This window comes from Ischnura elegans, chromosome 9, assembly GCF_921293095.1.
Source record: "Ischnura elegans chromosome 9, ioIscEleg1.1, whole genome shotgun sequence".
Classification (NCBI taxonomy): Eukaryota; Metazoa; Arthropoda; class Insecta; order Odonata; family Coenagrionidae; genus Ischnura; species Ischnura elegans.
Genome location: NC_060254.1, coordinates 41,399,377 through 41,417,515, shown reverse-complemented (window position 1 = coordinate 41,417,515; position 18,139 = coordinate 41,399,377).

Genomic DNA, 18,139 nt, shown 5'->3' with positions numbered 1-18,139 from the left:
CAATATCTTATCGATATAGAAGGTTGAAAATTTACTGAGCCTCAATATACCAACGATTACGTTTCGTCATGACTGAACGTTGTGACAAATCGAAACTGGTACTTTTCGCATATTTCCATACAAAAAAGTTTTCCTGTGATAGATGATATCCATAGATATCAAAAAGCAAAATAAGGGCGCACAGAATGTGAGCAAATCTATTCTTACAATTTTAAATCATTGCTCTTTCAAAATTTATGGCCCAATTTTATGTAAATAACGTGATTTGACATCAATTATCGCTAACTGGATTAGATTGCCAATAACTTTTTTTGTTAAAAGAATATTAGGAAAGTGCAATGACAAAGTGAGAGAAATTAGCTACTTTTCCCTCGTTAGACCACATTTGGAATACGCTGCCAGTGTTTGGGACCCTCATGAAAAAGGCTTAATAACAGAGTTAGAACGCGTGCAAAGAAGAGCTGCCAGGTATGTGAAAGGTCGTTACGATAGTCTTGTTAGTGTAACTGACCTCTTAGATAAACTCGGATGGGAATCTCTGTCGGACCGTAGATTGAAAAATAGACTAAACCTTTTAGATAAATTCAAGAGCAGTGTCTTTTCTGACGAAGTTAACCATATCTTGCGGGCGCCAACGTACTACGGAAGATCAGATCATATAAATAAAATAAGAGAGATAGATTGCAGAACAGACAGATTCCGAATGCCATTTTTTCCTCGATCAATAAGAGATTATAACGGCAGCAATAGACCTCGTAAATAGATTGCATGACTTGTAGTGTAGCCTACTAACGTATGTAAAACTTAATGCATGTTTCTGAATTTCTATTCTATATTCTATTTCTAACAGCATATAGTAGTATAGTTTGTTATTATACGGGACGTTTTTTGGACGGTGTGGTGTGCATGTGGGAGTCCAAATGCATGCTGCATGCTGGTGATTGATCACCCCCTGCCAAACACCCTAGAGGTGGCTCGCAGGGTATTATGTAGATGTACATACATGTAGATGAACTCAGAAGGAAGTTCGGTGACGTCCGTACCTTTTATTTCAATGATGATTCTCGTTGCACACCGAATTTCATATCGGTTTTTCGTCTAGAGGACGCAAATTTTTCAGCTTTTCACTGAGGAAAAGTTTTTTTATGACCTGTGAGTGGAGTTTGTTACTATATGCGGAAGCGAAACAAGGACCTTAAGGCTGGCGGAGAGGAAAAGATTGGAGACTTTTGGGATGCGTTGTTATAGGAGGATGAACAAAATAAGCTGTTTAGAAAGAGTGACCAATGGAGAAGTTTTGAGAAAGGTAAAGAAGAGTGGAACCTGTGAGACATTTAAAAAGGGGACGAGATTGAACTTATACTTCTCCATGAGGGATTTATAAAGATAATCTTTGAAGGGGGGCTCCAGGGGGCCCGAACCCCCGAAATATATAAACACAATTATTTTTCTTTATAAAAGAAAAGAAAATATTGAAAAATCATGAATTTACAAAATATTTCTTTAAAAAATGAAGTTTTTCGATTATGAAAATTGTTAAAATTAGAAAAAAACCCATTACTTGGTACCCTGTTTTTAAAAAATGTTCTCCCCTGGTTTTGGACCCCCACCCTGAACGAAATTCCTACCTACGCTACTGATGTAGAGGTAGGTCCAGACTGAAATCTCGGAAGCAGATAACAGAGGACGTGGACGGCTTACGTAAATGAAGAGAATAGCAGAAGATAGAGTCAGGAGGCGAGCTGTTCCTTAACCAGAGGGTTGACAAAAAAAAGAAGAACTCTTACTATCTAGTTTAGACGAGAGCAATGCCTAAATTATATTTGGAAGTATTATTATCGAAATCAAGGTCGGGACTGGTCGTATAAAGATTGTCGTCGTACAATTGACCATAGTTTTTGAGACAATATAGAAGGAAAGCACCAGTAAACTACGAGATATGTGCAACCTATGATGCAAAAGTACTGCAGGAGGCGAAAATTCTGACTGAATCAGAAAAAAAAACACTTAAGTAATATCTATACACTTTTGCCACTCTTGCTGGTTATTAAATTCGACCATATAAAAAAATGGCAAAGCGACGAGCGGCGGTGACCGTATTCTCAGAGGTACAAGAAAATTATTCAAAAGAAAGACTTACAAATGGTCACGTGTAACTGAAAGACCAATGCGAACGCGGATCCACAACAGAGGCTCATTCCTCGAGGTGCAGGATCCTGCACGACCGGTCTATTTTGGGGAGGGATTACTCGCTCAACAGTCACGCTAAAATCTTGAAATTTTCAGGGAATATAAAATAGACCGTTCATAGCATTTGCTTGTATCTCTCCAATTTGACGATTATATCTTTAACCTTTTAATTAGTTTCTCGTGTGTATTTTTTCAATGCTTGAGACTCACGGAAATAAGTAAAGAAGCGTATAAGGCTTCACTTTTCAGAAATATTCAGCGTCCACATTGAAATAAAACATTTGTCATTTTCCACATAATATATTTAAAACACTCAACCTATTAGGGCTTCGGCACGTAAAACTCCAATCAAGGCACACCTTCTATACACCAGGTAGCTGGTGTAATTTGACAATGTGCCAAAACCTTGGTCGATTGAGTTTTTAAAATATATTGTGGGGAAAATTCAATTGTTTTATTCCAAATATGGACACAGGGAAATATTGAAAGGGTACTCTACTTTCTCTGAAATATTCTGTGTGAAATTATATCATAACCCAATAATAGTTCGAAAAATCCACAGAGGAAAAATCATTCGCCTAGACCGGGATTCGAACCCAGATCCCTCGATTTCCGGCCGAGTGCTTTAGCCAGTTAAGCTACCGAGGCGTCATTCTCCCCTGAGGAAAAGGCGAGTGATTTTCCTCTGTGGATTTATTGCACAATTTGTGCATTGCGGGTGACTCCGTAAAAGTTATCACCGTGGCTAGTCCCGGTATACTTGAATAACTAATAATAGTTAAATAATTACGTCAGTAATACATTCTTATTATATACCATTTAATGCAGTTTTAATCGTGTGATCCGACACGAAAACAGACTGGTTGGAGGAAGGGAGGCGTCTTTGCGGATCACAGAAGAGTCTTGCGCAACGATAAGACCGACGTGAGTACGGATCCACTTGAGGGAATGTCCTCGTGTGGAGAAGGGTAGAGGAACTGGATCGGAATGGGGGAAGGGCGATGGATCCTCGGTGAGTCACTGAGGACCTCCCTCATAAACACGAAGGCGAGGGCTTGGTGGGCGCGAGCGTTGGATTCGGATGGGCAATCCAGCGGTGCGAGCAGGATGTTGGGGCGAAGGAGGGGAAGGAAGATCCGGGAGAAAGTGGTCAACCCTTTTTAACACTCTCTCGACTCGATGGCTCCGCCTTGCATCCGTTCTGTTGCGCTTTGCCTGCCACGGATGCGAGGTATTCCCACGGAAGAGCTTAGGAAATTTCATAAAAGCTAACAAGGGATGGTAACCACAATTGCCTTCACCCGATGGCGTTTAAACTTTTCATTGTGATTAAACGAAATTTCAAGAGGTCTTTTTGCTCAAGCGCACAATAGGGTGGTTTCCTTCATCAAAGATAACGAAAGGCATTGATTGCGATTCGTTACCCACCATTACTGTATTCATAATATACAAATTATTTTGTTTTAGAAATACCGGTTTAGACGAATGGCAATGGTCCATTTGTATCCTCATTTGAAAAGGGCCAGATTGGCGCCCATGCGATGCCACTCCACGTGACGTCACGGGGACCTAGTTTCTATAGGAGAAGATAGGAGTTATACATCGTCTGAGGTTACCATTGCATGCATGAGGCGCAGAGCTCAGGGAAACATGTCTTAACAATCACTTATTAAAACTGGCTAAGGTCGGAAAGTTTTCCTCGTTTGATAAGGTATTAATAATCCTTATTTAAGCCAAGCGCTACCAGCCAGCAGGGTACTAGGCTATCCGCTCGCAGCCTGAGTCGTATCAGCGCTAAGCCTCGCCTCAAGGTCACCTCGCAGGGCGGCAACGGGAACCAGATATACGTCACGCGGAGAGATTTCCCGGCATTCATACTTACGCCTCGCGTTTTCGCGCTTTTGAAAATTTTCTCTTTTCATTTAATCGCGAAAAATAGATATCGACATTTAAAAATCTAAAAGCGTGAAATACGTACTCCAGGAGTAATAATCTTTCGATTTAGGCAATAAAAAAATAATAGGAAACAACCCTATTGGCCTTGGCTTTAGAGGAGGGACGCCGACTGGTAAAAAATATTGGGGGGGGCCCAAACCGGGGATCTTGCCCCGGGAAATTTTATAAGTAGTGAGTTTTAAGTTTTTTAAGCATTTTAGAAGAGTCATAAGATCAACATTGGAACCCTGACAACTCGAATCTCGATATCTGGACTCTCCGGGGAAAATCGGCAAGCCTGACACTTTTTTTCTTCACACCCATAACGAATTTTTGAGGGGGCTCGGGCCACCTCAAACCCCATGGAGACGGCGTCACTGCTTTAGAGATAATATAGATGGAAATCAATGCTTAATATCGGCCAGGGAAAACTGGTACTAAAGTTCGGCGCACCGCTGGCACCGACGATGAGTGAACTCAAACAACACTGGATTTGATCATCACACTAGATCTAGAGTGATCACGCATCATCTAGTGTGATGTGGTTGTCAGGAAATGGGCGCGGGACGAGGTGATCTCTTATTTGAAAATCATGTGTGTATTAACCCTTTCTGGACAAGAGTGTTTTTACCTATGGAGAAATCTTTTCCTTTCAACTTTCAATTAAGGGAGTTCGTAGAAAGCACACCCATCCATTTTTATTTTTTTCTCAAAATTGATTAAAATTTAGGCATGTGCCTAATTCGGTACATTGGGCATTCCCGTCACAGATAAGGCTCCACCGCCACCGTAGAAGGTAGACCACACGCCATAAAATTGTTAGATTAAAAAGGAAATAAATGCTTATTAACTGCCCATTTACAATGATCAGTCTTACTAGCAAAGCATTGGAACATCCCTTCTCAAATTTTACCATCCATAATATACCTCAATGCGCAATGTGGAAATCGTTAATAACTCAGTTACAATCAAACATCAGCTGGCAGCATAAAAAGTATATATGCTTGGAGAAAAATTTTTTTTTTACAAACAGTAAACAACCATGTATCCATAATAACGCGTTTGATGAAATTAGGTTGTTTAGTGAAATAAATTTGGAGAGAGTTACATATCATGATCAAACACTTATTATAAAGTGACGCACTATGTGCTTTCATCATTTCAGCAAAACATAAAAATGAATGGGAAGCATTTGGAGAATTGCCGTAGATGTTTGGTATAAATAACAGTAAACCGAGTTATTTTTCACTCAATTTAATGCAACAGCTGGAATTCTTATTCAAACATATGTGTACACTGAATTTTGCACACTTTTGAAATACTTTCTGAAGCACTCTTTGAGTCATCAGGAGACTCGGATTCCAAATCTTCATTGCTTTAGCTTTCACCAGCATGAGTACCATTGGTATCATCTGGTAGCTCAGCCGCACTTTGAAAAGCAACACCCTTCCTCCTTTTCCCATAAAAAGTTACGGAATTCATTTTTTTTAATGCCAGCAGAGTAAAAAACAACTAATTATACCAAGTATGATTGTAAGAACTTAGCCATATAACTACACTTTACTATCAATTACTTAATTGCGAAGACATAATGAAGTATATTTATGAAATATTAGACATCAGGTATCGATCGCGATTTATTGTCTCACATTGCTATCATTCCGTAGGAGCCCAATGGGACGAATTCGTCACACACCTATTCTTCCTTCAATTTAAAATAATCTGAAACTTTAACATGTCACAATGACGTGTAACATGTTATTAAACCAAGGAATACAAAATAAATTTTATAAACGTATAAACTTACCTACCCACTTACCAACATCTTCAACGCGGTTTGCTTTGACTTTTTCCTACCGAAGTTGGTGGTCTACCTTTCCTCGCTTGGTTAGAAGTGTTAGAACGTGCCGAAAACGTCACAATGGGCAATAGTTAAATAACTTACTTTACTAGAGAGGAAAAATGATTCTGGAGGAATGCGCCGAATTCGGCACACCTGACGTTAAAGTGTTAAATGCGTGTGAATGCGTTCCGGCAACTAAAATTTTAGAAATTAATCACTGACAGAAAGCACTGATAAAACGCCAAGATTTGTGCCACCCATGGTACCACATTGCAATATAATTACAATAAATCCTCATTTTCACATTAGAAGAGTTCTACTTCGTTACTGGGCTTGAGGAAGAGCGCGGAAAGCCCAAGCACCTTGAAGATCTTATTGGATGGCAGAATCAAAGAAAGACCTACGATATGCATGCTTATTTGAATAAATTAAAATTTATATTATATAATCAATTATTTCGCATGAATATTCTTTGGCTATGCATTAAATAATATGGGATCCATACAATATGTTTAGTATTCTCAAGTTATAAATCAATAAACTTTTTATTTTTTTCCCTATGTGTTTTTAATATTTTTTTTATTTCCATCTGCTTTGTGCCGTTGTGTATGCTACATAGAACCTTCTGATAAGCAAAACAGCTTATCGGGAACAAATTTGTTAATTAATAATGGATAAAAATGATATTTACCAACTTATAATGGGTATTACAATTCTCTCCACGGATAGAAATGAAAAACAAATCTCTCTAACAATCACCATTCATTTCCCTTTCGTTCCCAAGTCTCTCCGGTAGATATTCCACGCACCAAATTCCAGTAGCGGTGGGGGTAAGGGAATCAACACACGGTGATGAATCACCGCCTGCATAGCTGCGCTCGACTACGGTGGGAAACCACTGTCTCTCGCAACCACTCGGGTACGCGGTGATTCGCTCGTAACTTTCTTCGCGAAAATTTTCCTCTGGGTGATTGAGTAGGACATAGGGATTTGTTTACAAGCACCATAGCTTAAAGACGTTTCAAATTAAACTCTCTTCTTGAAAATTTCAAACTCAACTCAAACTTAAACTCTTTTCTCTTAAACTCAAACATAAACTCTCTTCTTGAAAATTTCTGAGTATATGGAGCAGGATTACCCAAGGGCTCCGGCAGCAACATATCTAAAGGGCACTGCAGGAACAAGTGACTTTGTACGCAGTCACGCGTTGTGACGTCAACATCTTGTTCGGTTCAAAACCCATCCCGAAGTTCGCTCAGAGAAAATGGCTTGGTGGTGTAACTGGTAGCACGCCTGACCGGCAACCGGGAATCCGGGTTCGAATCCTGGCTAAGTCAAATATTTTTTCATGGTTAACTTCATCCTTTGGTGTATTTATATCTAAAGGGCCCCAACCCCCTTTGACCACATTGCCGTTTACCCTGCCCCCCCCCCCCCACAAGGGAAAATCACTCCCTAAAAAGTGAGAGAGTGAGAGGACACATTTGCGTAAACCTGTTTTGTGGCAAAAAAACAAAATTAACAAAGCGATTCAATCAACTATTCAAAATAACATTCTTTTAACTTCTGAATTTTTTTTTGCTACTTTAAAAGCTAAATAAAGAATAGTTTTAAAAATGTATGATATATTGACTCTGAAGAGAAGATAAGTTGTTTTCAGTGCTATGTCCAAATGGACTGTATAGAGGAAGCCCAATTCAATCCCATTCGAGAGCGGCTCGGGTAAAAAAAAAGTTATGGATTACTATATAGATTTCAGAATTCCAAATATTAAAAAAAAACAGTGCCTCCATGGCTTCAATAGTCTATTGATCTACACTCAGCCTCTAAAGTCGTCAATTACCAACCTCGAAATGACAGCCTATTCCGGGAGTTCGAAGGACAATGATTTTCGGACATGAATCATAAGAAAAATCAGATAATTGCGCGTGTAGTTGTTCCAAATAAATTTATTTTCAATTATTATTTATAGTTTTTAAATAAAATTTTGTTCATAGTGCATGTGTTTGCTCAATTTCTTATCCGCTAAGCTGTCAAATAACACTTTCACTCCTCCTGAATACGCCATGGAATATAGCTTTGTGTCACTGTTAACTAGGAAATCACGTGTTGTATTATTAACGTGTATCTAACGTGAATATATGTATATTTATGATGCATCAAAAATGAAATGCATATCTTCTTAATAACCCTTGTATTCCAATAGCGATATTTTTTATAAGTTATATTGGTAGAAAGTGAGGAAATTTGGGAGCTAATCGACTAAGGTGTCATGACTTATTTTCTGCCCTTGGGAAGCGTAGGGCTTTCCCTCATTTGACGGATAAGGAAGCTGGGTCGAGGAAAAATTTGGTGAAACCTCAATGTGAACAGCGGGGGCGTCAACAATGGGAGAATCAGGACAATATACGAGGTGTTGAGTTTGGGACACGGCCTCAGTATAAGGTGAGCTAGACCCTTATCTATCCCAACCAATATTCGGGTCGGATATTTGTGCTGGTGATACTAATTTTGCAATAAAGCTACTCCATAAATGAGTAAGATATTCATATCTGATGCTTAGTCTACGGTGAGCTCGGCCCTCATCAATCAAAACTAATTACCGGGTCGGGTCATTGTGTGGGTGATACTTACCGGCGATATAGAGAGGAATAAAATTTCAAACATTCTCTATTTCTCAGGACGTTATTAAATGGTTTAAAGTATATATAACAGTCGCCCCATTCGAAATTCCTTGCGCGGGTTAGGCCCCACACCCACCTCCACAATAGGGTAGTTTCCTTCATCAAATAAAACGTAATGCATTGATTGCGATTCCTTACCCACCATTAGTGTATTCATAATATACAAATTAACTGGTTTTAGAAATCCCAGTTTAGGCGAATGGCAATGGTCAATTTTAAGCGCATTTCAAAAATGCCAGATTGGCGCCCATTCGATTCCACTCCACGTTACGTCACAGGGACCTAGTTTCTATACGAGTAGATAGGAGTTTTACATTGTCTGAGATTACCAATGCATGCATGAGGCACAGAGCTCAGCGAGACATCTCTTAATAATCACCCATTATAGTTGCCCAAGTTCGGAAAGTTTTCTTCGTTTGATAGGGTAATAATAATCCTTATTTAAGCCAAGGGCTACCTGCTAGCAGGGTACTCTGCTACCTGCTAGCAGCCTGCGTCGTATCAGCACTCAAAGCCTCGCCCCAAGGTCATCTCACACGGCGACAGCTGGAACCAGAAATACGTCACACGGACTTTTCCCAGTATTCCTACTTAGCCGTCGTGTTTTCGCGCGCTTGTAAATTTTCACTTTTCGTTAAATCGCGAAAAATAGGTATCGTCATTCAAAAATCTAAGAGCGTGAAATGCGTACTCCAGGAGTAATAATCTTTCGATTTAGGCAATAAAAAAATAATAGGAAACCACCCTATTCTCACCGACAATCACCGCTGCAGCATATTTGTAAAAGACAGAATGTTTCGCCCTTCAGCTGGCGTTGAGCAAGGCTTATTCTTGCAGCAGCGCGTCATCAGGATGACAGAGGTGCTACCTAACTGTTTCGGAACTTTCCCCCACTTTCGTTTTCTAGTCGATTGGACGTGTGAGTAAAGTGACATCCAACAGCCCTGAAATATAGGACCGCTAATTTCTGTTTAAGAAACCTTACAGACGTTCAATCTCGACAGCCTTCATACCAATTGACACCCTGCAAACTTCGTCATAGGTTTGGAAGAAAATTACTTTCTCACTCAGTGGGAATGACGTAGTAGAGTTTCGGATCGGTTAACATGGAAAGCTTATTTTCAAGGTGACAATAAATTTCAATAGTTTTCATCTAAATGAGTTCATTACGAAGAATTAATAATGGATGTGGTTGGTGTGGTGGCTATAGTATTGCCTTCCCATCTCGTGGGCTCGGGTTCAAATCCCGGCGGCGGCAGAGAAGTTTCGGAAACTGCCCGATCCCTGCTTGAATGTTGTGTGGAGGACATTACAAGGACAACACTCCTTCCGTCGGATGGGACGTTTAGCCTTGGTCCCTTAGGCGCCTTTCGTTAAGAGCAGGCTAATACCGACGCCGGGTTTCTCTCCACCATTCTTTCCATTCCCCTAGCTCATGGCGCAAACGACCTCAGCTGTCGGCCGCCTCTTCCAAATATCATTCCATAATTAAAAGAATACCTTGAGTTTCAAATCGATTTCTTCCCGAAAGAAATACAGCAACTGTAAACGAGAGACCGAAATATACTCCAGTTATAAATTTTGAACTTTTAGTATCACATTCGCACAATTATTTATTTCATACTTATAAACCTTCACCTACCCCATTTCAACTGAAACTTTATCTCAAGTCGTTAAATACAGCATAATACGGCATAATTAAAGCTTAAAATGACGTTTAAAATCGCAGAATTGCATATATGTTCTGTTTTTCGAACACTATCCCTAAGCTGAGAAATATAATTGGCCCGAGGAATATTGTGCAGAATGTCGAATGTCGACCATCAATTTTCAAAATTTCATTGAAACTTTAAGGAAGAGCATTATTTCATTGATGAAAATAATTTAAGTTTCCATGATCACTCTTATATATTTCAGGGGAGACCACCTCAGCTCGTTCGACGCTTCTCTCCCTAAAGCCTGACAAATAAACCCCTCCTGAATATTTACACTGCCTCACCCCTTCTAAAACATTGAATGGGTATTTAGGCCGCTATTTGCAAAGGGTGCTAATGATTGTCCATTTTACCTCTAATGCTACCATCCCAAATATATGTGCGAAATTCCACAGAAGAAAAAAGATTCCCTCGATTTCTGGCACAGCCAGTTAAACTACAGGGGCGTCAATCCCCTCAGTGAATATTTGTGCACTTTAACTGACAAGATAGTCTGGACTGCTGAGCTTATAATGCGATTATCAGTGCAAGTCGTGCGACACTGCGCCACAATCGGAGAGAAAAGACCGAACTTTGAACACTAGAGTTGCTCACTTGAAAAACGCCTAAAATTCGCGATCCACTTGATAGGTACAAGTCGCCTCTCCCTTACGGCAGCGACAACGTCCTAGTACCAGCTATGTCATCGAGTAACAATAAGGTCAACGCTTTGGCGCAGACTCGTCATCGGTTTCCTAACCGTTACCGGGTATCCCCAGCCGAGTGTTGTGTTCTCGCGAGGAAACCTTTCGTAAAGGGGACGAGGGAACTGTTATGCAACCTCCTTCCACGGAAATCCCGAACTTCCAAAGGAATATGAGGAGACGGAATGTGCCGGATTCTTATTTTTTTCTCGCGACAGAAAAAAATCCCCTTATATTCGTGTTTGATGCAGTTCCGGATCTCGATTAAGAGGTGTACTATTTACGTAATTCATAGTTTAAAAAAAGGAATCGCTGCCAATATCAATGTAAAATTCACTCGTACTTCAAGGAGTGATTAGTAAAAAAGTGATCATTCAGGAAGAATCTTATATACACGGATAGGATATTTCGCTGAAAAATAGCGAAAATGAAATTTCCAGCACGACGAAAAGTACATAAAGATTTTTTACATGGCAGTTCATGACTCTCGATAATAAAAATTTCCCAGCAAGAGGTCAATGACTCGTCTTTCTCTCATGTTCTCGCATTTCTTGAAGGAAAATTATTTTTAGTTGAACTCTAACGCAAAATTCATTTATGGCTTAGTAATATGCAGTCACAGTGTAGCAATTTTTCGAAAGATTATAACCTTTTGGGAATATTTTATTGACAGGAAAGAGATTAACACACAAAAGAGATACGAGATACGATACAATTTATTTCTAAATTTTCTTTAATATTAAATAAACGTATATCCTAAAGATTAGAAACCTCAATACCTTATTATTTCAATTCTTGTGTATTTTCAAACGAATATAATAACATAATAGTAATGACATTTTGGCCAACATAAAATCAGGAGGCCACCCAAAACTGATAAAAAATAGTGTAATAACGTTGCATAAGGGAAGACGGTGACAGAGAAAAACTTGTTTCGCTTATTATGAGACCAATTTTAGAGCGTTCAGAGCATTATTTGGATTTCAGCTGGTCACACGCGATTCACCATTATATCATTTCCTTCTTTTTCTGGGACGGAAGTAAGCATACTAAACTGGAGAGAGTTGCCATAATGACAGAAAATGACTAAAACTGGAGTACAGTCACACAGAAACTGGTGAATATTAGTTATAGGTCTATTTTTTATATTTATAAACCGTCGGAATACACTAAAACCAACTTTAGAACGTACAAAAAATTATGCAAGCGAGGGCGATGGACCAATTTGGCTAAGGAAGTTCTTAAGGGTCAAATAGCATTAAAATTGGCCATTTACTCAACCTCCCATAATGGTTACAATAAAAATAACTAAATGCTATATATAAGTCACCATTACATTAGTAAAACACTCAAACTGCTTCCGAATATTTCTCACTTCTAAATACCGTAGCTTTTTATAATAATCAGTAGAAGTCCTCTATCGCCTCCAATTCTAAATTTGAATCTCCGACTTGTAGGTAAACTAGACACATCTAATGTGTTAAGCTATGAGTCAGCAATGGATGCAAGAGTTTTATTCAGTGCTTCAGAGAATCAGGTTGCTGCATGTAAAAATTGTTCGATGCCCTTGCATTATGAGTACGATTAAATGAGGTTATTATACATTCCAAAGAGATGGCAACCCTATGAGAGTCACTCTAAAGGCGTGTGGAATTTTAAAACAAATATCTTTAAAATTCCACTAAAAATGCTATACTTTTGATGCATGGTCTACCCGTAGTTCCCCTCATTTGGAAGAAGGGGATTAGGAAAGTTAACGGCTACTTCCGCTGTTTTCTCCCTTTTTCAGTTGGCTTAACATGATTGCTTAGCCACCAGTTAATGCAAATGCACTCTAATGGGCCTAGTCTTTACCGTCGGATCATCTTTTCATGTCATCCCCAAAGGGTGAGAATACGGACGAAAAAGGATGTTGAAAAAATACAGAAGGATTACTTGACACTTCAGAAACCAACTATTTTGAACGCATTCAAATAATTTTACATTAGTATTAATATTCTCTCTACAGGTAATAAAAATCTATCAATTCCTCCGTGAACGTCTTTGAATTTGGAGTTAATCTACGTACAACCCCGCCAGCCGCCTAAATAGGCGTGGTGGCGGAACGTGTTAGGACACCAGCCGTTTTCATACAAGGACGAAATGCTCTAGCGAAATAACGCCCAGCATTAAGTTTTTATTAAAGTTTTACGCCATGTGGGGGAAAATGAATTCCAATACCTATCTATTGAGTTGAATAATACCGTCCATTTTCAAATAGATCCATACTCCTACGTGATAACAGCTATTTTTTGGCTATCACCCGTCCTTAAATCAAAACGACTGACGGTCCTGACGTATATTATCTCCTGCTGGTTACTTATTTGGAGGGAATGGTACTGAATACCTGTGTAGGCATGCACAATAATTTTCATTCCGGTGGGTTGGATGTGGGCGAAGGAAAGGCATTTTTCTGAACTGGAGCAATGCTAATTACTCCGATAGTATGGAATTAATTTCAACTCGCCAGACGGAAGTAATTAAAACCATGCCAAAACTCACGATTTCAGTCACTTCCTCCATCCCTAATATTCGGTGATAAAAATACGCAGCGAAATATTAATTATTAGCCAGCTATAATCTTCAAATTTCATAAAATTATTGATGAATATTATGTGAAAAAAATTTGTAAGTATTGGTAAAAATCGGTAGGTATCTAGTGAGCTTTTTCAAAATTCACGAACGCAAATGTCTAACGACGTAGGAAAATCATAACTTCGTGATGCCATCTCCATCAATTTCTCCTCACTCTCTGCCGCATGAATTCCTAAGTTTATCATTTATACTTTATATTTGTTTAATCTGTGCCATTTTATTCTAAATATATTTATTCCGAAAAGAATCTCGTACACTGTCTCTTTAGAGCTTCCTTGATAAAATTTAATACCTAGTAAATTCCAAGTCAATTGTTACATTCGTCTCCCATGAAACTTGACTCGTCATCATCACCATTCGATCAGGTAAAACGTGGTTAAAATATCAAAGTACATAGTCACTCATCCAATGCTCATATGAAGGAGATAATTCAACAGTTGCGATGCTGTTTTGTTCACTAATGGATTGGCTGCAAGGGTCGGACATTTTTAACCAGGGGATTCCAGAGACTGTACCAATGACTTCGCGTTTGTAAGTTGAAGGCCCAACCGAGGGATGAAATAAATGTCTATGATATGGTGCTTTGAGTAAAGAAGCTCTCGAGATTAATGAATCTAGCATCAACTCTCTCCCTCTTTCACTAACGGAAAGAGGGAATTAATGGATTCTTCGAACTTTACCAAAACCGAGTTTTGAGAGGGCTACGAGTGAATTAACCGTAGCGTAGGCGTTAAATATATTTTCAAGCATTAAAACTGAACTATGCAGGTGAGTAAGGAAAATGTTATCCATAACGGTTAGATGCAAACGGAGGAAATAAATTTTGGTTGATGGGGTAAATTGATTTAACAATTAAAAATGACTATTGATGGCTTACTTTAATTGAGAATAATATTTTATCCACTAATATGAATATCATAAAATATCATGTGAACAAAAATGGGCAAAATAAAGTTCCTAAATAAATAGATCAGGGATAAATAAATAGATAAAGGACCATAACTCACGATGTTATGATGCAATCTCCATCAATATCTCCTCAGTCTCTGCCACTTTAATTTTATTACTTTATCATTTAAACTTTACATTTATTTAATGTTCTATTTTCCTCTAAATACGAGAAGAATATCGTACACCGACTCTCCTTCGTTTCCTCGATAAAATTTAATGGTTAATTCCAAGTCAATTTCTACATCACTTAAGCCTTCCATATCACTCGTTTTATTATCACTGAATCGAGTAAAACATGTTTATAATTACAAATTACATAGTCACTAATCTAATACTCCCATGAAGAAGATAATTCAACAGCTGCGATACTAGATTATTCAATCATGCTTCAGTTGCAAGGTACGGGAATTTTTAAGCAGGGTATCTAGAAACTTAGCCGATGACTTAATTATATGAATAACAATGAAATATATTTTCAGGCCTTAAAATAAAACCAAGTAGAAGAGTGAGGAAAATGTTATCTATAACGATTAAGTGCAAAGGGAAGAAATTAATTTTGGCTGAAAATGTAAATTAATTTAAGAATAAAAAATGAATTGATGGCTTACCTTAATTGAGAATAATATTCTATGTACTAATATGAATTTAATAAAATATCATACTAAAAGTGGGAAAAAGAGGTTTCTCAAATTAATAGATTTAAAAAGCATATTTTCGATGTCTAACGAAATTTCCTGTACAGTCTTTAGCTACTATGATGAGGAATGCTGATTTATTACGTTACTTTTTTTAATAGGTACCTTCAAGCTACACAATAATGTCCTCTTCCTACCATCCTATGGCGCTCACCATAATATTCCCTCACTGTCACTCTCTACGGATTGTGGCAGCCCTCCAGCGAGTAGCGTGGGGCATCACGAATGAAAATTAACGCCTCTCTCAGTCACTCCGAAGCTTACATCACGGGGTGTAGACTGGGGAGGGGCGGGTTCCAGGAAATCCTTTCCGAATCTCAAGCTCCGGGAAGTCGGCCCGACTGCTGGGTGCAGCGTTCCCCCCCCCCCCCCCCCCCACATTTTACCCATACACCCCTACCTGACCCCTTTCCGCTCGAAGAAAATAACCGCGGCGGCTGGAGGATGACCCTGCATCCTGGATTGGAGGGGAAGGGGTCGAGAAACTCATTCCCGACTGAAAGGGAACGTGGAGCAGCAGGTGGCTAGGGAAAACCCAGACCCTATTAAATTCAAGGACGGCGAAGAATTTACGTTTTATGTGGGCAGGGATTTTTTTATTGGTGCCTTCCACATTTCTAACAATGGATTGGGAAGGAGGAAAAATATGGGATCGGCTTGGTGTGGTGGCTAGTGTTGACTTCCCACCCAGTAGGCTCAGGTTCAAATCCCGGCGGCGGCAGAGAATTTTCAGACACTGTCCGAACCCTACTTGAATATTACGTGGAGGACATTTCAAGTGCAACTCAGTCCGTCGCATGGGACGTTAATCCGTGGTCCCTTTGGCGTCTTTCGTGAAGAGCAGGCTGATTCCGACGCATAGCTTCTCTCCTCCCTTCCTTCCATACCCTTCCCTTATGGCGCAAATGACCTTAAATGACGGTCGCCTCCTCCAAATACCATACCATACCAGGAGAAAAAATAACATGAAAAATATGGCTTCATAAATCTAACATTTGTTGATGGTGCGGACTTTGGCAGCCTGAGCGCTGCTCAAAAATTTAAAATAATTACAAATAATAAGGCTATTTTATGCATTTTTGTTACTATTCAATCGTCGGCGCTGTTCCTACTACCTTTGGAATATCTGCTTGAACTTATAATGCTAAACACAGATTTAGCGGACTTAACAAAGTTATATCCTCGCGTCTTATCTTAAAATGCATGCTAAAAATCATGAATTTTGCGAATAAATAAGTTAAACAATTACTCCACAGGTAGATATAAAATCCTGAGGAATAAATGTCAATCATAAATGGCATCAAAACGAAAATTATGAATAAATAACTGTAGGTTTTGACCACCTACACTCCTCTTAAACTCGATGCTTTTAGAAGCTCTGCTTATTATTTAAAACACAATTGAAGACTAATGATTTAAGTTTAAATGAAAGATCTCCACTTATCAAAGGTAGTTATTTGGTTCTCTCGATGAGTGTCCCGCAGGGTCTTGCAGCAATACAGTAGTTGGTAGGCATATAGTTCCAGAAAGAATTATTATTAAAAGCAAAATATGAAGCACGTTCAAGTAATTAAATTTTTTTATTAAGAGAGAAAAACAGCCGATAATGCTTTATTAAAAGTACGGTAATAAAACTCAGTATTCCGGAGTCAGCAATAATTTTCAATTTCACGTATGATGTATAGTATTTAAATATTTAATGTACGATGTTCACGCTGGAAATAATGAAGAAATAGGAAAATTATTGGAACTCAAATGCAGACACGGAAGACTATCAAGACATCCACAAATGGATATAAAAACGACCAAAGTAGGCATAATTAAAATTCATTGTAAAAACTCGAGGACAAAGTGCTTATGGCAGAGTTAATAAACTCCAGCCATAAGATTAAAGGCAGTATAAGAGCATCAACTTGAAACATATTCATTGAAATGAGTGTTCGGAATCTTTCTATCCCAATACCAAGTGGTTTTGATGTCTCAAGTTATGATAAATTCTATTTTAACCCAATCGCTGTATTATATTTTACTCAAAATTTGAGAAAAATAATCCCTACAGGTGCAGGCTTCGTAAATAATTGAATTAAGCCTGATCCTGGAATAGTCAAATAAAGACATCCTAAATTTAAGGGCACTTCGGTTTAAGGAAAATATTGATTGAGAATATCGTTTCCTTCGGAAAATATTCTCTCATTATGCAACACATTGTCCTATTTATACAAAACGGGAGGGAAGAAATTTAATTTCCTGGGATTTATTTTAAATTGTTACCCCGTGGTTGAAATCAAACTCTGATCTAAAAAATAAATGCCATAGTCTGGTGGCATTAAAAATATAAAATGTTGACAATGTGGGGCTTCTACTACTCTTCTAGGCATAAATATGGAATAAGTAATAATTAAATGACACTCTATTCGTAAATTGAGGCACAGGGATACGAAATATGGATTTTTGACGTCTCTAAAATAAGTAGGGCAGTGATTCATAAATCATAAATATTTTAAGACATGTGATCACGAGAAACAGGAAACTCTATACCCTGAAGGCTGAACTCGATCCAACCACAAATTTAAAAAATATATTTCGGGTAACGTTATCTCGACCTGAAAGAAGGATTATGGCGCCATTCAAATGATATAATTGTCTTAACTTCAGAAGAAAAATTAAAATTTCCCTACATTTTTATTCCTTCCTGATAAATTTCCACAAGCGCTCTAAGAAAAGAACTTCAGGAAACCAAACTATTTCTCGCATCTGGAAGACACTTTAAGTCAACACTCTGAATTGTGTAAGAACGATTGTTACCAGA